Source organism: Mobula hypostoma, chromosome 1, assembly GCF_963921235.1.
Source record: "Mobula hypostoma chromosome 1, sMobHyp1.1, whole genome shotgun sequence".
NCBI lineage: Eukaryota > Metazoa > Chordata > Chondrichthyes > Myliobatiformes > Myliobatidae > Mobula > Mobula hypostoma.
In genome coordinates, this window is record NC_086097.1 from 2,728,565 (window position 1) to 2,749,171 (window position 20,607).

The 20,607-nt window shown below is 42.9% G+C and overlaps 1 protein-coding gene across 3 annotated transcripts in view; it reads right to left on the reverse strand.

Moving 5' to 3' along the window:
- The window catches only part of btbd7 (BTB (POZ) domain containing 7), a 116,221-nt gene extending 96,239 nt beyond the window's left edge, over positions 1 to 19,982 (reverse strand). For all 3 annotated transcript variants that reach the window (XM_063043214.1, XM_063043224.1, XM_063043234.1), the window contains exon 1: positions 19,657 to 19,982. The gene's annotated coding sequence lies outside the window, so the exon portion shown is untranslated. The remainder of the gene's footprint in view (positions 1 to 19,656) is intronic.
- Between the last annotated feature and the right edge of the window lie 625 nt (positions 19,983 to 20,607).

Consider the following 20,607-nt stretch of genomic DNA (forward strand, 5'->3'; position numbering starts at 1 on the left):
CATAAATTATAAATTACTATAATTGCACATTGCACATTTAGACAGAGATGTAACGTGAAGATTTTTTTTTACACCTCATATGTGAAGGATGTAAGAAATAAAGTCAATTCAATTCATATTCATTGATCCTTTATCTGATTTGACTTTTGGTACTTGACAAACAATTCTGAACCTCATTTGGTTACACCCAAGGATCCGGTTCCAGGACCATCCACAACCACGTCATACAGAAGTACAGCACAGAAACAGGCTCTTTGGTGCATCGAGTCCACGCTGAAACCATTTAAACTGCCTACTCCCAATGACCCGAACCATAGCCTCCATATCCTCGCTATCCATGTACCTATCCAAACTTCTCTTAAACGTTGAAATCAAGTTCGCGTGCCCCACTTGAGTTGGCAGCTCATTCCACACTGTCATGACCCTCTGAGTGAAGAGGTTCCCCTCATGTTCCCCTTAAACTTTTCATCTTTCACCCAAAACCTCCAGTTAGTGTTCTACCCAATCTCAGTGGAAAAAGCATTTACCCCATCTATACCCTCACAATTTTGTATACCGCTATCAAATCTCCTCTCAATCTTCTTCATTCTACCAAATACAGTTCTAACCTATAGAATCTTTCCTTATAACCCAGGTCTTCCAGACCCAGCAACAACCTTGTCAATTTTCTCTGCACCCCTTAACCTTGTTTACATCTTTACTGTAGGCTGGTGACCAAAATTGCACACAATACTCCAAATTAAGCCTCACCAGCATCTTATACAACTTCAATATAACATCTGTAATTAACACATTGACTTACGAAGGCCAATGTGCCAAAAGCTTTCTTTATGATCCTATCTACCTGTGACACCACTTTCAATGAAATGTACAAACGTACTTGTATTCTCAGAACCCTTTGTTCAACCACATGCCTTTCTGCCCTATCGTTCACTGATTGGTCCTACCAAAGTGCAAAACCTCACACTTGTTTACATTAAATTCCATCTGCCATTTTCAGCCCATTTTTCCAGCTGATGCAGATCCTTCTGCAAGCCATGATAGCCTTCCTCACTGTCTACCACATCCCCAATCTTGGTGTCATCAGTAAATTTGCCGATCCAGTTAACCACGTTATCATCCAGATCATTGATATAAATGACAAATAACAAAGAACAGAGCTACAAACCCTGAAGCACACCACTAGTCACAGGCCTCCAGTCAGAAAGGCAACCTCCCCACTACCACTGTCTGGCCTCTTCCACAGAGCCAATGACAAATCCAATTTAAATGCTGAGCGACTGAACCTTCTTGACCAGCCTCCCATGCGGCAATTGTCAAAGGCCTTGCTGAAGTCCATTTAGACACCATCTAATGCCTTGCCTTCACCAAATTTCCAGGTAACTTCCTTGAAAAACTATAAAATTGGTTAAACATGACCTACTATGCATGAAGCCATGCTGACTACCCTTAATCGGTCAATGTCTAAATAAATTCTCATACAACCGGTCCCTTCGAATACCTTCCAATAACTTTCCCACAACTGATGATGCAGGTGGATGCTTTCCTGGTGTCATGGATTCTTGATTACCTGACTGGCAGATCACAGTACGTGTGCTTGCAACACTGTGTGTCCGACAGAGTGATCAGCAGCACTGGGGCTCCACATGGGACTGTCTTATCTCCCTTTCTCCTCACCATTTACACCTCGGACTTCAACTACTGCACAGAGTCTTGTCATCTTCAGAAGTTTTCGGATGACTCTGCCATAGTTGGATGCATCAGCAAGGGAGAGGAGGCTGACTACAGGGCTACAGTAGGAAACTTTGTCACATGGTGTGAGCAGAATTATCTCCAGCTTAATATGAAAAAGACTAAGGAGCTAGTGGTAGACCTGAGGAGAGCTAAGGTACCGGTGACCCCTCTTTCCATCCAGGGGGTCAGTGTGGACATGGTGGAGGATTACAATACCTGGGGATACGAATTGACAATAAACTGGACTGGTCAAAGAACACTGAGGCTGTCTACAAGAAGGGTCAGAGCCATCTCTATTTCCTGAGGAGACTGAGGTCTTTTAACATCTGCTGGACAATGCTGAGGATGTTCTACGAGTCTGTGGTGGCCAGTGCTATCATGTTTGCTGTTGTGTGCTGGGGCAGCAGGCTGAGGGTGGCAGACACCAACAGAATCAACAAACTCATTCGTAAGGCCAGTGATGTTGTGGGGATGGAACTGGACTCTCTCACGGTGGTGAATGAAAAGAGGATGCTGTCTTAGTTGCATGCCATCTTGGTCAATGTCTCCCATCCACTACCTAATGGACTGGTTGGGCACAGGAGTACATTCAGCCAGAAACTCATTCCATCGAGATGCAGCACTGAGCGTCATAGGAAGTCATTCCTGCCTGTGGCCATCAAACTTTACAACTCCTCCCTTGGAGGGTCAGACACCCTGAGCCAATAGGCTGGTCCTGGACTTATTTCATAATTTACTGGCATAATTTACATATTACTATTTAACTATTTATGGTTCTATTACTATTTATTATTTATGGAGCAACTGTAACAAAAACCAAATTCCCCCAGGATTAATAAAGTATGACTATGACTACGTCAGACTCATTGACCAAAAATTTCCTAGTTTACATTTACAGCCTTTTTAGACAAAATTGGTTATCCTCCAATTCTTTGGTACCTCTCCTGTCGCCAAGGATGATTTAAATTTCTCTGCTTGGGCCCTGGCAATTTCTACACTTGCCTCCCATAAGGTCAGAGGGAACACCTTATCAGGCTCTGGGGATTTATCCACTCTGATTTACCTCCGGGTAGCAAACACCTCCTCCTCTGTAATCTGTACAGGCTCCGTGAAGTTAGACCATAAGACAAAGGAGCAGAAGTAGGCCATTCGGCCCATCGAGTCTGCTCCGTCATTTTATCATGAGCTGATCCATTTTATCCTATTTAGTCCCACTGCCCCGCCTTCTCACCATAACCTTCGATGTCCTGGCTACTCAGATACCTATCTTTGCCTCACCTCTATAGACTCTGTATCGATCTCCCGAGTAAATACAGGTGCAAAGAATTCATTTAAGATCTCTCCCTCAGATCTCCTTTGAACTTTTCCCCCCTCTCACCTTAAATTCATGTCCTCTACTATTAGATATTTCAACCCTAGGAAACATATACTGTCTGTGTACTCTATCTCCTTACATACATTACCATTCTGATCTTCTGGAGGACCAATTTTCTGCCTTGTAATCCTTTTGCTCTCAACATACCTGCAGAATCCCTTTGGATTCTCCTTCACCTTGTCTGCTAGGCAACTTCATGCCTTCTTTTAGCCATCCTGATTTCTTTCTTAAGTGTTCTCTTTCATTTCATATACTCCATAACCACCTCATTTCTTCCTACCTGCCTATACCTGCTCTGCACCTCCTTTTTCCTCTAAACCAGGCTTCAATATCTCTTGAAAACCAAGGTCCCCTACACCTGTTATCTTTACCTTTTATTCTGACAAGTTTTGTACTCTCAAAATTTCATCTTTGAAGGCCTCCCATTTTCCAAGTACATCTTTGCCAGAAAACAGCCTGTCCCAATCCACACTTGCCAGATCATTTCTGATACCAACAAAATTAGCCTTTCTCCAATTAAGAATCTCAACCTGTGGACCAGACTGCTCTTTCCATATTTACTTTGAAACTAATGGTCACTGGATGCGAAGTGTTTCCCTACACAAACTTCTATTACCTGCCTTGTCTCATTCCCGAATAGCAGATCCAGTATCGCAAGCTCTTTCATTGGGACTTTGACGTACTGATGAAGGAAGCTATCCTGAACACATTTGACAAACTTTATCCCATTGAGTCGTTTTACATTATGGGATTCCCAGTCAATATGTGGAATGTTAAAATCACTTACTATCACATCTTTATGTTTCTTGCAACGGTCTGTGATCTCTTCACAAATTTGTTCTTCTAAATCTCTGGGACTGTTGGGTGGTCTGTAATATAGCCCTACTAACAAGGCCATACCGTTCTTATTTCTCAGTTCCACCCATAATGCCTCACTAGTTGAGTTCTCTAGTCTGTCCTGAAAGAGCAGGCGTGACATTTTCCCTGACAAGTAAGGGGATATTTATGGTAATTATCTGTAAATTTCTAAGCTTTCACCATAGAGTGCATCAATCCAATGAGATCAGAAGAACATGATGAAAATTTAAATAACGGCTTAATAAACAAATAAAATTTAGTTAACGCTGCTTTACAGGTTTAACTCAAGTTTAGCCGCATCCACGGTTCTGATCGCCCTACTGCAGGATGGATGCTGTGGCTTCACAGACGTCGCAGAAGAGGCTTATCAGATTGCTACCTGGATTAGACGGCACGAGCTATAACAAGAGGTTGGACAAACCTGGGTTGTTTTCTGTGGCGTGCCAGAGGCTGAGGGGTGATCTGATAGAGGTTTATAAGAATTTGAGAAGCTCAGATAGAGTACACAGACAGTATATGTTTCCTAGGGTTGAAATATCTAATAGTAGAGGACATGAATTTAAGGTGAGGGGGGGAAAAGTTCAAAGGAGATCTGAGGCAAGGTTTTCTTAAAAACAGAGTAGTGGGTGTCAAGGGTGGTGGTAAAGGACAAAACACTGGAGAATTTTCAGAGATGTTTTCTTAGGCATATGAATGTGAGGCAAGTGGAAGGATATGGACATTGTGTAGGCAGAAAGGATTAGTTTGATTACTAATCTAACTGGGTCAGCACAACGTTGTGGGCCAAAGGGTCTGTTCCTGTGCTGCACTACTCGGTTTTATGTTTACACTTGCCAGATGTTGCATTACCATACTTACAACAAATAATTTCAATAGGAATTGCGCTAAAATTAAATAGTTTAAAAAGAACACAAGGTCTATGCTGCATTTTTTATTGGGAAAAGTGGAAGAGAGGAAGGAGTTTCATAGAAAAAAAAACAGAAACAGAAAACCTGGAGCATAATACAGGCCCTTCGGCCCACAAAGTTGTGCCAAACATGTACTTATCTTAGAAATTACTAGGGTTACCCATAGCCCTCTATTTTTCTAAGCTTCATGTACCTACCCAAGAGTCTCTTAAAAGACCCTATTGTATCCGCCTCCACCACCGTTGCCGGCAGCCCATTCCACACACTCATCACTGTGTAAAAAAAGTTACCCCTGACATCTCCTCTGTTTCTACTTCCAAGCACCGTAACACTGTGCCCTCTCCTGCCAGCCATCTCAGTCCTGGGAAAAAAGCCTCTGACTATCCAGACGATCAATGACTGTCATCATTTTATACACCTCTATCAGGTCACCTCTCATCCTTCGCCGCTCCAAGGAGAAAAGGCCGAGTTTACTCAACCTCTTTCATGAGGCATGCTCCCCAATCCAGGCAACATCCTTGTAATTCTCCTCTGCACCCTTTCTATGGTTTCCACATCCTTCCTGTAGTGAGGTGACCAGAACTGAGCACAGTACTCCAAGTGGAGTCTGACCAGGGTCCTATAAAACTGTAGCATTACCTCTAGGCTCTTAAACTCAATCCCATGATTGATGAAGGCCAATGCACCATATGCCTTCTGAACCACAGAGTCAACCTGCACAGCAGCTTTGAGGGTCCTATGGACTCAGACCCCAAGATCCCTCTGATCCTCCACACTACCAAGAGTCTTACCATTAATACTATATTCTGCCATATTTGACATACCAAAATGAACCACCTCACACTTATCTGGGTTGAACTCCATCTGCCACTTCTCAGCCCAGTCTAGCATCCTATCAATGTCCCGCTGTAACCTCTGACAGCCCTCCACACTATCCACAACACCTCCAACCTCTGTGTCATCAGCAAATTTACTAAACCATCCCTCCACTTCCTCATCCAGGTCATTTATAAAAATCACAAAGAGTAGGGGTCCCAGAACAGATCCCTGAGGCACACCTCTGGTCACCAACCTCCATGCAGGATATGACCCGTCTACAACTACTCTTTGCCTTCTGTGGGCAAGCCAGTTATGGATCCACAAAGGAATGTCCCCTTGGATCCCAAGCCTCCTTATTTTCTCGATAAGCCTTTCCTGCCAATACGTGTTAAATATCAGTCTACACAATAGTGGGGAGATGAGATGAGATTCAGAATTTGATCTCCACTTCCATGCCCTGTTGTTGTACAGGAGTACAAAAAAAACTCAAGGATATAGCAATACAGCAATGACAAAAGAGGATGTTTCCTATTGTGTGGTGTCCAGGACAGAGGGCACATCCTCAGAATAGAGGAAAAAGACAAAATGACACAGGAGCAGAATCAGGCCATTCAGCCCATTGAGTCTGCTCCACCATTCCATCATTTTTGATCCGAATCCCACTCAACCCCATACACGTGCCTTCTTGAAGAGTGGAGTGACATTTGCAATCTTCCAGTCTCCAGAACCATGCCAGAATCAAGTAATTCTTGAAAGATTATGACCAATGCATCTGTTATCTCTTCAGCAACCTCTCTCAGGACTCTGGGATGTAGTCCATCTGGTCCAGGTGACTTATCCACCTTAAGACCTTTGAGTTTGCCTTGCACTTTTTCCTTTGTAATAGCAAAGACACTCACTCCTGCTCCCTGAACTCATGGACTTCTGGCACACTGCTGGTGTCTCCCACCCCACAGTGAGGACAGATGCAAAGTGCCCATTCAGTTTAACTGCCATTTGTCCCCCACCCCCATTACTACCTCAGCAGCATAATTTTCCAATGGTCCAATATCAACTCTCAGTTCCCTTTTACCCTTTATATAACTGAAAAATACTTTTGGAATCCTGCTTTATATTATTGCCTAGTCTGCCCTCATATTTCAACTTTTTTTTATAGCTTTTTCAGTGGCCTTTTGTTGGATTCTAAAAGCTTCCCAATCATCCAACTTCCCACTCACTTTTGCTTCCTTACATACCCTTTCCTTGGGTTTTATGCAGTCCTTAACTTCCTTTGTCAGCCACAGTTGCATATGTCTGCCATCTGAGAACTTCTTCCTCTGTTGCATATATCTATCCTGCACCTTGTGAACTATTCCCAGAAACTTCAGCCATCTCTGCTCTGCCATCATTCCCACCAGTACCCTCCTTCAATCCACCTGGGCAAACTCCTCTCTCATGCCTCTGTAAATCCCTTATTCCATTGCAATACCGATACATGTGACTTGCCCTTCTCCCTCTCAAATAGCAGTATGAATTCAATCACATTATGATCACTGCTTAAGGCCTCCTGTATGTTTAAGCTCCCTAATAAGATCTGGGTTATTACACAACACCCAATCTAAGATAGTCTTTCCTCGAATAGGCTCAAGCACAAACTCCTCTAAAAAGCCATCTCATAGGCATTCAACAAATTCTCTCTCTTGTGATCCGACACCAACCTGATTTTCCCAATCAGGTTTCCCAATCCCCTTGCATATTGCAGTCCCCCATTACAATTGTATCATTACCTAAGCCTTTTCCAGCTCCCTTTGCAATCTCGACCCCACATCTTGATTACTATCTGGAAGCCTATATGTGATTCCCATGATTTTTTTTTACCCTTGCAGTTTCTTAATTCCGCCCACAAAGATTCAACATTCTCTGACCCTATGTCACTTCTTTCTAAAGATGTAATTCCATCTCTTACCAACAGAGCCACACCACCACCTATGCCTTCTTGCCTCTCTTTTCAATAGAAAGTATACCCTTTGATGTCAAGCTCCCAACAATGGCCTTCTTTTGGCCACGACTCAGTGATGCCCACAATGTCATACCGACCAATCTATTTGTGCCCCGAATTCATCCACCCTTATTCTGAATGCTAAGCTTATTTAAATACTGCACCTTCAGTCCTGCATTATTTGCCCTTCTGAATTTTGCCTCTGTGGTACAATTTAACTCTTTGCTCTGTCTGCATTTATACCCAATTATTGCCTTGTCCTTCCTTACATCTATGTTACACCCATCATCTACCTGTAAACCTGCTGGCTCATCCTCAGCTCTATCATACTGGTTCCCTGGAATGTCCATTTAGAACAGAGATGAGCAGGAATTTCTTTAACCAGAGGATGGTGAATCTGTGGAATTCATTAACACAATTGGCTGCGCAGGTCAAGTCATTGAATATATTTAAAGTGAAGAGATGGAGTTGCTAGCTCGACGCTCAATGCAGCACAGATGGAAAGTGTGCCAGCGGAGCCAGCTGGATTCGAACTCGGGAGCCTTCACTCTGAAGTCCGGCACTGATACCACTACGCCACCAGCGGCATGCAATCATCTGTCTGAACTTCTTCCATCTGGCAGATGTTATAAGATTTTCTATGCCCGCACTTCCAGACTGAAAAATAGTTTTTTCCCCAAGAGCTATAATTGCTCTGAACCAATCAATCAAGCATCATCCATAAATCTGTTACATTGCTACTTTAATTCTGGTTTTATGGCTCTCATGCATCTGAGTTGTGCTTTTGTACTGCTGGACAATGCTTGTACTGGCTGGTTACGTGATTTTATTTATTGTTTATTTATTTTATTTGTTGTTTTATGGCATTGAGTACAAGAGTTGCAAACTCATTTTCACATGACAAATTGTACTATGCAAGGACAATAAAGGTATTTCATTTTCATTTCTTAATTAGCCAGGTCATCAATGGTTACACAGCGAAGGTAAGAGAATGGGATTCAGAGGCAATATAAGTCAGCCATGATGGAACGGTGAAACGGACTTGATGGGCTGAATGGCCTAATTCTACTCCTGTGTCTTATGTTCTTTAAAGATATCCAGCAGTTATTTAGAGTGGGTGAGAAATGAGCCAGAATAATTGTATCCTTCCCTTTCCCCCATAAAACAAAGTATTTCCCAGTATGTAACAATGTAAAAATCACTTCTAATTAAATCCCACTGTTTTAACTAGAATGCATACTACTGAAATATCCTGCATTGGCAAAACAATATTTTAATACCGCAATGAAACTACAAGATAATGACATTTCATTAAGTCACTGCTCTGGATGGTTTCAAATGATTTAGAAATGGTATACAAGATTTAATCAAAAACCACAGCCTCCTTGAGAAATTTACACAAACTGAAAAAAAATGAAGTTTCCATTTACAGATAACATTAATGTCCTATTTGTTGTATAAAGAAAATGATAAAATTCTGGAAATATGCCTGACACTAATACATGCATCAGTTTGCGGTACATTTTTTTTAAAAATAGGAAACCTATATAGAGCATCGTGTAAAAAAAGTTCCACAGAGCTGTTTAGAAACTATTTTCCAAGGATGCTATTACACGGGCGTTATGAATGTTATCATAAATTAAAAAGCACTTACCATAAAATCAAGCTTTTTAATGGCTGTGTTTCCAATCCCTAGTGAATCCGTGACCGTAATGTATTGTTTAAGATAAGCAGTACACTTTCAGAACATTGCCTCTTTGAAGCAGGGACAGAGTCATAGAACACTACAGCACAGAAATAGGTCCTTCTGCTCATCTAGTCCACACCAACCTTATTTTATGTCTATTCCCAACTATCTGCACCTGGGACAGATTTCTCCAAACTCCTCTTCACGTTACAAAATCGGCACGGTAGTGCAGTCGTTAGCACGACGCTTTACAGTACAGATGACCCAGGTTCAATTCCTGCCGTTGCCTTCAAGGAGTTTGTACGTTCTCCGTGTGACCAGTGGGTTTCAAGGGCCTACGTGTTGGTAGGTGAATTAGACATCCTAAATTGTCCCGTATTCGGCTCAGATGAAATTGGGGTTTGCACGGTGTGGCTTAAAGGGCCTATTCTTCACTGTAGCTCAATCAATAATAAATCAACAATTGAACCCACTTCCACTCGCAGCATAAACAACAGGAATTCTGCAGATGCTGGAAATTCAAGCAACACACATAAAAGTTGCTGGTGAATGCAGCAGGCCAGGCAGCATCTCTAGGAAGAGGTGCAGTCGACGTTTCAGGCCGAGACCCTTCGTCAGGACCACTCGCAGCATGTTCTGCATCTTCTCCTCAGATGAGGAGGAAGTTCTTTCACCAGAGGGTGGTAAATCTGTGGAATTCATTGCCACAGACTAACACTCCTCACTTGCCTCGCACAACTGGGGAAATAATTTTTAATGAATTGCCACAGTTCTTTCAGAAGAATGGCTTGGATGTGAGCAAAATTGTGTCCGTTGTCACCGATGGGGCTCCATCGATGGTGGGACAACACAAAGGCTTGGTAAGCAGATTTGCTGCTGCTAACCCAGCACTCTTGGCATTTCCATAAGACCACAAGACAAAGGAGCAGAGGTCAGCCATTCAGCACATCGAGTCTGCTCCACCATTTTATCATGAACTGATCCATTCTCCCATTTAGTCCCACTCCCCTGCCTTTTCACCATAACCTTTGATAGGTATCTGAGTAGCCAGGGCATCAATCTCTGCCTTAAGTACACCCAATGACTTGGCCTCCACTGCCGCGCGTGGCAACAAATTCCATAGATTCACCATTTCATAGATCTCATTGCATTATTCACAAATCAGTGTTGTGCGCTAAACTGTTGGGAAATGAAAGAGGCAATGGATACTGTGACAAGACTGCTAAATGTCGTTCGTGAGAGCTGTAGTCTGCATCATCGCTTTTTCAGAGCATTGCTGGAGGAAATGTCAGCGGAACACAAAGATCTTTTCCTGCATAACATTGGCTAAGCAAAGGCCGTGTGTTGGAGAGGGTGTGCGACCTGTGCAATGAGCTTGTGTCATTTTTATCCAGCCTGCAGAGCCAAAAAACCCAAGGATTTAAGAGGTTTTTAAACTGACAACAAGGTGATGGCACATGTCTTTTTTTTGTCTGACATCATGTCTCATCTAAATCAACTTAATCTGCAATTACAAGGCAACAACCACACTGTTGCGGACATGTACGAGGTGACTGAAGCTTTCCGGTCAAAGCTGAACCTTTTGGAGAGAGATATTCACGGGAGAAAGTTGCACTTTCCACGTCTGCGGGAGCATTACAAGAAGAACGAAATGCTGGAGGATCCAGTGATGAAGGATTTCGTGACGAGGCTGGCAGAAAACATCAGGGAATGATTTGAAAGCTCCCCTAAACTCTCATGTGACATCCTCCTCTTCCTGAGACAGCCGTTCTCCATTTCAGCTGACAGCCAGTGGACTGCAGAGGCCAAAAGGCTGGTACCTTCCATAGATGAGGCAACTCTTCAGATGGAGGTCTTGGAAATGGGAACATCTGATTTGCTCAAAGCACAACACAAGGACGTTGGGGTGAGTGACTTTTGGATCAACGTGGTTCCCCAAGCTCAATTCAAAAACAAGAGAGCTACTGCATGCTCCTACTCACACCGTTCCCCTCCACGTACATATGTGAGTCATCGTTTTCTTCAATGAACTCTGTCAAGAACCAGGACAGAAACAGACTCTCCCATGCACATCTTGGCCAGTGCCTCGGGATTGCCACAACAGAATACAGGCCCGACATCAAAATGGTTGCCTCATCCCGTCACTGTCACTTCTCTCACTGATTGGTGAGTGAATCAATTTATTTTTGTCCATTTGTCAATCTTATTGTGGTATAATAATATGACAACAATAATACTGATAATTTCATTTATAGCTACACTTCATATGCTATATAGCTTAATTAAAAAGAAATGGATTAAAGACTACAAGAGAGAGAGCGAGAGCAAGAAAGTGTACATGCGCGTGTATTTTAAGTCCCAGATGAGTTCTCAATGTGACATCTGACAGTTGTGACAGCTAGAGTCATAATTAAATAGTTGGTTTTGGACTTATTTTGTTTCAAGAGTGCATTTTTTTTTCTTGTGTGACCCAAAACACAGGCTTTGAGAATCCTAGGCCTAAATTATTACTACTACCACTAATAATAATAATGGTATAGCAGCAACAACAACATCTGCCCATAAAACTTACTGGCGCAATGAAAAAAAAACCCTGGACGTTCTGGCCCTTGGCTTGGCATGCTTGACATAATTTGGCCCTTGTGGAAAACTAATTGGGGAATCCTGCTGTACACCAAGGGAGATTCAATGACTTGGAAATTTTCATGTATCCTATCCTGACCTATGCTTTTCAGTTACCTTTTTTGCGGAGTTGCTTGGAGTATTCTTTCGTCTTCATGGTGTAGTTTTTGCCAGGATACTAACTCACCAGCAGTTGGACCTGCCAGATACTGGTGTATTTTTACTACAATCAATTGAAACACCTTGACTGCATGGTGATCTCCATTTAACTAATTATATGACTTCTGAAACCAATTGGCTGCACTTGCGATTTGCTGTGTCATATTAAAGGGGGTGAATACTTATGCAATTATTTTGTGTTTTATATTTTTAATTAACTTGGATCACTTTGTAGAGATCTGTTTTCACTTTGACAGGGAAGTTTTTTTCTGTTGATCGGTGCCAAATTAAATCCATTCTGATTCAATGTTGTAAGATAATAAAACATAAAAACTTCGGTGAGGGGGGGTGAATACCTTTTATAGGCACTGTATAACCAAACCCCTCAGAATGCCTTCCAATAACTCTTCCACAGCTGATGTCAGACTCACCGGCCTATAATTTCCTTGTTTATATTCAGAGCCTTTTTTAAACAGTGGAACAACAACTTTGGCTGTCCTCCAATCCTCTAGTACCTCTCCTATCACCAAGGATGATTTAAATATCTCTGCCAGCACTTGCCTCTCGTAGGGTCCGAGGAAACACCTTGACAGGCCCTGGGGACTTATCCACCCTGATTTGCCCTTGGACTTCGGCCACATTCCACCAAGATTCAACACCGGGCGGCATGGGAGGTCGTTCCTGCCTGTGGCCATCGAACTTGCAGCTCCTCCCGTGGCGGGTCAGACACCCTGAGCCAATAGGCTGGTCCTGGACTTTTTTCCATCTGGCATAGTTTGCATTTTGTTGTTTGATCGTTTGTGGTTTTTGTATTGCTATATTTATGCTCTATTCTTGGTTGGTGCAGCTGCAACGAAACCCAATTTCCCTCAGGATCAATAAAGTACATCTATCTCAGAACAGCAAATACCTCCTTCTACGTAATCTGTACAGAATTCATGAAGTTCATACTGCTTTGCCTTACTTCTATAGACTCTGTATCCATCTCCCAAGTAATTACAGATGCAAGAAATTCACTTATCATTTCCCCCATCTCTTTTGGCTCCACACAACGATTTCCATTCTGATCTTCTAGAGGACCAATTTTGTCCCTTGCAATCCTTTTGCCCTTAACAAATCTGTAGAATCCCTCGGGATTCTCTTTGACCTTGCCTGCTAGGGGAACCTCATGCCTTTTTTTAGCCCTCAGGATTTCTTTAAGCATTCTCTTGCATTTCTTATATTTTATACGTACCTAATTTGTTCCTACCCACCTGTACCTGCTCTTAAATCTACCCTTCAAACCTACTCCTCAGCGTTTTTTCTGTAGTCCTGCCGAACGGTTTCGCCTGAAACTTTGACTGTACTATTTTCCCAGACGCTACCTGGCCTGCTGAATTTGTCCAGCATTTTGTTTGCATGTTGTATCTGCTCTGCATCTTTTTTCTTAACTTGAGCCCTCAATATCTCTTGAAAACCAAGGTTCCCTGCACCTGTTATCTTTACCTTTTATTCTGACAGGCAAGCTTTGTACTCTGAAAATTTCACTTTTGAAGGCCTCTCACTTACCAAGGACACCTTTGCCAGAAAACAGCCTGCCCCAGTTCACAAGTGCCAGATCATTTCTGACACCATCAAAATTGGCCAGTGTTTGACATGTATCATGTCAGAGTTCAAAGTTTATCAAAGTACATATATGTCACCATATCCTGAGATTCATTTTCTTGCAGGCATTTACAGCAAATTCCAAGGCACATTTGAATAGTCATAGTCATACCTTATTGATCCCGGGTGAAATTGGTTAATCAATGAGAAACCTCAAAACAGACGGACAAAGAATCCATATGCAAAAGACAAACTGTATAAATGCAAAGGAAAAAGTAGTAATAAATATCGAGAATAGAAGCTGTAGAGTTCTTAAAAGTGAGTGTGTAGATTCTGAATCAGTCTAGAGTTGAGGTGAGTGGAGTTATCTCCTCTGTTTTAAGAACCTGATGGTTGAGCGATAAAATTGGGATCTAACTATTAAGTCTTTCCAGTTCAGGAATCAGGAATTCCACAAAACTGGTTAAAATCCAGTGGTAAAAAGCTAGCAAATACTGGAAAGCTATAACAAAATCAAAGCCAAGCTCATGCAAACACTTTCATTGCTTAATCAATGGTAATTCCCCCTCCACATTTACACAAATCAGCATTGCAGTGGACGGATGATAACCCAGTGACAATTAATAGCTCTATCCATGATGACTAACCAATTTACTTTGTCCAAGGTATTCCTGCAAGCAATCAAACTAGGAAAGACATGTAGGATTAAATTGTTGACAACTGGAATCCAACAGTAGAAAACAAACTTGCTTTCCATTGAACCAGTCAATGGAAGACTGACAAGCTATCTCTGGGGTGGGATGGAAAATAAAACATTTGAACACAGACCTCAGTTTTTAAAAAAAATCAGATGTCAAATTCAGGCCAGTTTCAAGGCACTGAGGAAATGTATCTGAACAGTGATGAGAGTTGCTGTCTGCAGTAGGAACATGATTTTTTCAGCACTGCTTGTAAAGCAGGAAGAGAGAGATCACACTCAGCACTTAAGCAAATCCATCACCAGAGACAACCTGCAATGGCTGTGCAATATCCAAGCTCACTGCACTGACACCTACAACCTTTCCCACTGCTTAGAATTGGTGCTCACTTCCTTGAAGCAGAGGCATTCCTGCACAATAACGAGAGAGCATTTCATCCGACTACCATCTGGTCTAAGTGTGACCAGTTCTTCCTGGCCATTATCTGTCCAGCTGCAAATATTAAGGCCAAGAGATTTGGAGAGGTACTTTATGCACACACATTTCTGTTAACACCACAAACAGTTTTGTTTTGGAAAGCTGAATCATTGACTGTTCTGGTATTATATACACAAGATTATTTTCCTTTCCAGCGTAACTTTCCTAAGAGTATAACCAGAACAATTATAACCAGAAGCTAAATTCAATTTAAAATATATTGGTTCAAAATCTTCCTTTTTTTTAAAAAAAGGGGATGTGGTATAAAATTTCTAGTTTCTGCTGGCACATGAGAATTGGGCCAGAAAAAAAAGGAGTCCTCATAACAGCTCAAACAAGAGGAAATCTGCAGATGCTGGAAAACCGAACAAGACAAAATGCTGGAGGAACTCAGCAGGCCAGGCAGCATTTCATGGAAAAGAGTACAGTCGACATTTTGGACCGAAACACTTCGGCGGGACAGGAGAAAAAAAAAGCTGAGGAGCAGATTGAAAAGATGGTGGAGGGGAGAGAGAAACACAAGGTGATTGGTGAAATCAGGAAGGGGAGGAATGAAGTAAAGAGCAGGGAAGTTGATTGGTGAAAGAGACAGAAGGCCATAAAAGAAAGAAAGGGGGGGTAATGGGTGGGCAAGGAGATGGGAAATAGTGTAGGAGCGGGGGTAGAGCGCATTACTGGAAGCTAGAGAATTCTATGTTCATGCCATCAGGTTGGAGGCTACCCAAATGGAATGCCCAAGGTGCTGTTCCTCCAACCCAAGTATGTCTTCTTCATGAAAGTGGAGGAGGCCGTGGATGGACATATCAGAATGGGAAGTGGAATTAAAATGGATGGCAACTGGGAAATCCCATTTTTACCTGCCCCTGCACCATTCAGGGCCCTAAACAATCATTCCAAGTGAGGCGACACTTCACCTGTGAGTCTATTGGGCTCATATACTGAGTCTGAGCTCCCGGTGTGACCTCCTATCTATCAGTGAGACCTGACGTAGATTGAGAGGCAGCTTCGCTGAGCACCTACACTCTGTCAGTCAGAAGAAGCAGGATCTCCCAGTAGCCATCCATTTTAATTCCATTTCCCATTCCGATAGATATGTCAATCCATGGCTGCCTCCAGTCATGATGAGGTCACACTCAGATTGGAGGAACAACACCTTATAATCCATCCGGGCAGCCTCCAACCTGATGGCATGAACATCGATTTCTCTAAATTCTGGTAATACCCTCAACCCCTCTCCTTCACCATTTCCCTCCCTCACCTCATCTCCTTGCCTGCTCATCGCCTCCCTCTGGGTGCTCCTCCCCCTTTGCTTTCTTCGATGGTGTTCTGTCTCTTTCAGCAATCAACCTCCCAGCTCATTACTTCATCCCTCCCCCTCCAGGTTTCACCAATCACCTTGTGTTTCTCTTCCCTCTCCCCTCCTCCATCTTTTAAATCTATTCCTCAGCTTTTGTTCCCCCAGTCCTGCCGAAGGGTCTCGGCCCGAAACATCGACTGTTTACTCTTTTCCATAGATGCTGCCTGGCCTGCTGAGTACCTCCAGCATTTTGTGTTCCTCATAACAGTGGTCAAATTTTGACAACAATCAGACGTTATTCTATCAGAATGCACCACAATTTCTTAAGACTAGAACTTGTTTTATAGTTTTGAATGCCTGGAAACCCACTGTCTTTCCAAGTTTTCTGTCAATGAATCAAACTTTATAAAATAAATTAGGTTGCTGCAGAATCAATTAATGTTTTCAAAGCACTCTCAATCTGGTTTCATCTCTAAATACATCAATTAAAATAATTTAATCAATTACAGAGTAAACAAGTTGATTGTTTTGGCCTATTCATTTAAGGACTTAAAAATTGTCATCACACTGTTTGCTTTGTATATAGATGAACATTCAAAAGCAAAAGGGCAATTATTTAAACATTCTAATTAAAGAGTCTGAATTTGGAAACAACAAAATAACCTCACTACTTTGCCAACTAGCAGGTGTTCAAGGGAGTGCAGTATTTTGATGGAGCAAATTATGAAAAATTGTTTCCAGTGTCAAAAGCGTTGATAACCAGAAGATTTAATTATGGCCATAGTTCCTCAGACTATTTAAGAAACTGCTTTACAGGAAAGGTTGTCACAATCTGAAATGCAACACCTGAAAGAAGGGTAGCAGCTCATTCAATTACATCTTTTCCATAAAATCAACAGACATAGGAGCAGAATTAGGCCATTCAGTCTGTTCCACCATTCCTATATTATCTCTCTCAACCTGATTCTCTTCCCTTCTCCTCATAATCTTTGACATCCTGAGTAATCAAGAACTTATCAATCTCTGTATTAACTATGCTCATTGACTCTGCCTCCACAGCCGTCTGTGGCAATGAATTTCACAGATTCAAAACCCTCTGGCTTAGGAGTTTCTCATCTCTGTTCTATTCTGAGGCTGTCCCCTCTGGTCCTAGATTTTCCCATTATTGGAATCAGCCTCTCCACATGCACTCTAGGCCTTTCACTGGGCATTCCAACCCAGGAATAGTTCTAATTGCACCCAAGATGGTGTGCAATCAGCCTATCGACATCTAAACGCAGTACGTGTATACAGAGAGTATCCTCTCCTCGTCCGCTCTATCTTGGCCTTTCAATAAAGTCAACCAAGGAAATTTATTTCCGTTCTGAAAGGGAATACTCGAAGAATATGATTACCAATAGCAAAAGGAAAGGAGAATGGAATTAATTCTCTCGTTATGCACACAGCTACATGTGTGAACCAGATTGAGCCCTTTAACATTATCCTTTGGTGGCACGGTAGTATAGCAGTTAGGGCAATGCTATTACAGCTCAGGCTGTTTCGCAGTTCAATTCCAGCACCGTTCTGCAGGGAGTCATTGTATGTGGAATGTGTGGGTTCTCCCTGGGTGCCCCAGTTTTCCCCCACAGTCCAGGTAGGTTAATTGGGCCATTGTAAGTTGCTCCGTGATTAGGCTAGGTTTAAATTGGGGTTGTCAGGGGTTGCTGGGGCAGTAGGGCTGGCAGGTGTATCACAAAAATAAAAAAAGTTTAGCTCGGAAGAAGAATGCAATTACACTGACAAGAATCTGATTCAGATTACACTGACAGAAGAACAAGATACTCTATGAATTGTGTACAGCTTTCATTGCAGTGTTGGAAGCCAGCTATATTTCATTAGGAGTTTGACTCGGTATGTCAAAGATCAGAACAAATTTCTACAGATGTACTGATATGCTTGTAAAGAGATGTGCAGCACCAATGATATTAAACCCAATTCGGATTCTGGGGTTGTAGATGAAAAGAGGAAGCAGGAAGCAATCTTTCAAATGGTAAAATTAACTGATGTTGATAGTAGTATGGGCCAAACTCAAACAGACAATCAAATACACACAAATTGCTAGAGGAGCTCAGCAGGCCAGGCAGCATCTACGTAAAAGAGTACTGTTGATGTTTCAGGCCGAGTCCTGGTGAAGTGTCTCGGCTCGAAATATCAACTCTACTCTTTTCTATCGATGCTGCCTGGCCTACTGAGTTCCTCCAGCAATTTGTGTGTGTTGCTTGGATTTCCAGCATCTGCAGATTTTCTCTTGTTTGTGATCAGACAAACAACTGGGTTCTGTATTTCATGCATTCACCAGAACAAAAGCCAACTAAATGCTTAACATAATAAAGAATACAGCACTCTTGGAATTATTGTATGCAAATACAAAAAATAATTTAACTAGAAAATGCGTTGATGTTAGAAGATAACACTTTCTGTAAATTCAGAGACAAACAAGCATAAGGTTATCTAAAAACGATCAATTGTTAAACTACGTAAACAGGAACCACAAGGATCCACCTTAAAACCCATAGTTTAATCATTGCCATCGTTGGCTGATCAGTTTTAGAATAAGCAACAGTGTTTACTTAATTCGAACAAAGCCATTGTAAGATATAATACCGATAAGCACCACATTTTTAAAACCTCCAAGGCTATACTTTGAAAGCTTGATCCTAAACAAATTCCAAGTACTGAAACACTCAATTCTCGGGACTGTTAGTACCATTATTTCCAATGCCAAAAAAAATCTCAGAATCACTACAATTTATATTTTCTGATCTGTGCGCCAAAAGCACAGCTTTGACAGCAAAAATGTATATATCCTGCTCCATACAGAGGCCGATAAAAACATACCACCACCTTGAAGGACAGGGCTAAGGGTGAGGAGTGGTGGGAGTTATTAAGGGAGGTTAGAAGATGGAATTTTAAAAAAACGCCCATACAGGCATAATTCTCCCAGTGAAAATGCAAATGATCTGCGATGACACACTCATACTGCACCCTAGACAAGACAGAAACAGCCACTTTGGATATGCAGAGGTTGAAATGCAACCGACAAGCTGCATTTTTTCCTTCTCTCATAACTGTCGACGTTGAACTCTTACATAAAAAAGTGACTGCATTGAGGAAACGCCGGCGCCACTATATAAACTAGCATCAGTTGGGAAGAGGAGACGTGGGAAGGCGAAGGTCTCCCTCCCCACCTCCGTCTCAGCGGAATTAAGACGGGCGCCACGAACTCTCAGAGGCAACTGGGGGCCGGGGCCGTGCGCGGAGAGGGCCCGGGCGAACACCCCCACCCCCTGCAGCCTGGTTCGGGGGTGTGGGCCCGGTGGGTCGCCCCTCCTCGACAGCCTGGGCCCAAGCCCCCTCTGTAGCCTGGACTGTCCTCCCCGAAACTTTCCCCCACCCACCCCCAGCGCCTGTAGCCACTCACCGCTCCTTCCAAAGGCAAGTTTCCCCGGGTTTAGTCCGAGCACTCCAGAGCCGGCCTCAGCCCGGTCCCGGTCCGGCTCCATCCCTCCCCTGTACCAATTAATCCTCAGTAACTCATCGCCGCACAGAGCAGACCGTCTCCTGCTGCCCCACCGCCCTCCAAGCCTCTTCCCCATTGAACGCCGAGCAGCCAATCAGCGGCGGCATTGCTGAGGGAGGGGGCGGCTCCGACCTGCGCCGAGTCTCCAGCCCCCGTGGGCTCGGATTTAAAAGCCGGTGCCACGGATTCCTGCAGCTTAGCAACCCCGGCCGAGCAGAGCAGAAAATAAAACGGCTTGGCTTCTCACTGGTGCAGGGATCATTGTGCGAGGTTAACTATTGTCCAAAGTTCAAAGTAAATTTATTATCCAAGTACATGCGGGTCGCAGTATACAACCTTGTGCAACACACGTCAAAGTTGCTGGTGAACGCAGCAGGCCAGGCAGCATCTATAGGAAGAGGTACAGTCAACGTTTCAGGCCGAGACCCTTCGTCAGGACTAACGTTCACCAGCAACTTTGATGTGTGTTGCTTGAATTTCCAGCATCTGCAGAATTCCTGTTGTTTGCGTTTTTAAATACAACCTTGTGATTCATTTTCTTGCGGGCAATAACAATAAATCCAAGAATCAATGAAAGCCTGCACCCAGCAGGACGGACAAACAATCTATGAATTGTACAAATACAGATAGGAATAATAATAATAAATAAGCAATATATATTGCTTCTGGTTCAAGAACCTGATGTTTGAAGGGCAGTAACTGGTCCTAAACCTGGTGGCTCCTGTACCTCCTACCTGGTGGCAGCAGTGAGGAGAGTCTGGCCTAGATGGTGGGGTCCATGAATCGGGATGCTGCTCTCTTGTGACAGCACTCCGTGTAGATGTGCTCAATGGTTAGTGTGGTTAGAAATGA